The following is a 1,513-nucleotide window of genomic DNA, read 5'->3' as shown; positions in this document are numbered from 1 at the left end:
ATATATATATGTATATGTATATGTATATGTATATATATATATATATGAATATATATATATGAATATATATATGAATATAAACCTATAAACAGCAATGGAATTGAGGTGATAGTGCAAGTGGTGGTTATAGTGCTATCAGAGGTAGTAGTGCAGTATATCTTTATTATTTATTTATTTTTATTTATTTTCAGACTCGGGGTCAAATACATAAAATGACAGACACAAACAATAAAAGTACGGAGGCCTAGCAATGCCTCACAAAGAGACAGCTGTACCAATGTCTCCACAGCTGGACTGGTAGCGTGTGCTACTAAACCTGATGTTGGTTAAAACAACTATCATCTCATTTACAGAGTCATTATTTTGACAAATGAATTCATACATGAGATTTCTTAACACAGTTTGGAAAGTATTGACTCGTGCAGCCACAAACATTTTACTAGCACTACGTCATCTCGGTCTCTTTAAAATTATTCTCATGGCGTCATTGTAAACTACTTGTCTCTGTAAGCTTTCTTTTGTAGTTTGACCACAAGTGTGCAGTAGAGTGGTGTACAATATGCTCTGAACAGATTGTTGGGGGGCTCCTCCTGAAGTTCACTGTCATCTCCACAGTTTAGCTCGAGGTTGTTCTGACCACACCAGAGGACCAGCTGTTCAACCTCCCGTCTGTACGCAGACTCATCACCGTCCCTGATGAGGCCGATGACCGTTGTGTCGTCTGCGAACTTCAGGAGTTTAACAGATAGGTATCAGTCCTCTGAGGTGCAGTCGTTGGTGTAGAGGGAGAAGAGCAGTGGGGAGAGCACACACCCTTGGGGGGCGCCAGTGCTGATAGTCCGAGTACTGGATGTGATTTTTCCCAGCCTCACCTGCTGCGTCCTGTCAGTCAGGAAGTTTGTGATCCACTGACAGGTGGAGGCTGGCACAGTGAGTAGGGAGAGTTTGGGTTGGAGTATTGCTGGGATGATGGTGTTGAACGCTGAGCTGAAGTCCACAAACAGAACCCTTGCGTATGTCCCTGGGGAGTCGAGGTGTTGCAGCATGTAGTGCAGTCCCATACTGACTGCATCATCCACCGACCTGTTTGCACGGTAGTCAAACTGCAGGGGGTCCAGCAGGGACCCTGTGATGTCCTTCAGGTGGGTCAACACCAGTGTCTCAAAGGATTTCATGACCACAGACGTCAGGGCGACGGGCCTGTAGTCATTTAATCCTGTGATGGAGGATTTCTTGGGGACCGGGATGATCGTGGAGCGTTTGAAGCATGAGGGGACTTCACACAGCTCCAGTGATCGGTTGAAGATCTGTGTGAAGATGGGGGCCAGCTGGTCAGCACAGACTTTCAGGCAGGAGGGTGACACACCGTCTGGGCCTGGTGCCTTCCTGATCTTCTGTCTGTGGAAGAGCCGACTCACATCCTCCTCGCAGATCCTCAGTACCGGTGAGGGGTCATTTGGGAGAGGTGAGAAGGAGGCAGGCGGTGTAGGTGGTTGTTTGATGATGGGAGGGT

The sequence above is a fragment of the Anarrhichthys ocellatus genome, unplaced genomic scaffold (assembly GCF_004355925.1).
Source record: "Anarrhichthys ocellatus isolate YVR2014 unplaced genomic scaffold, GSC_Weel_1.0 scaffold147, whole genome shotgun sequence".
Lineage (NCBI taxonomy): Eukaryota > Metazoa > Chordata > Actinopteri > Perciformes > Anarhichadidae > Anarrhichthys > Anarrhichthys ocellatus.
The sequence above is the reverse complement of the archived record's forward strand: the minus strand, read 5'-3'. Positions refer to the sequence as shown.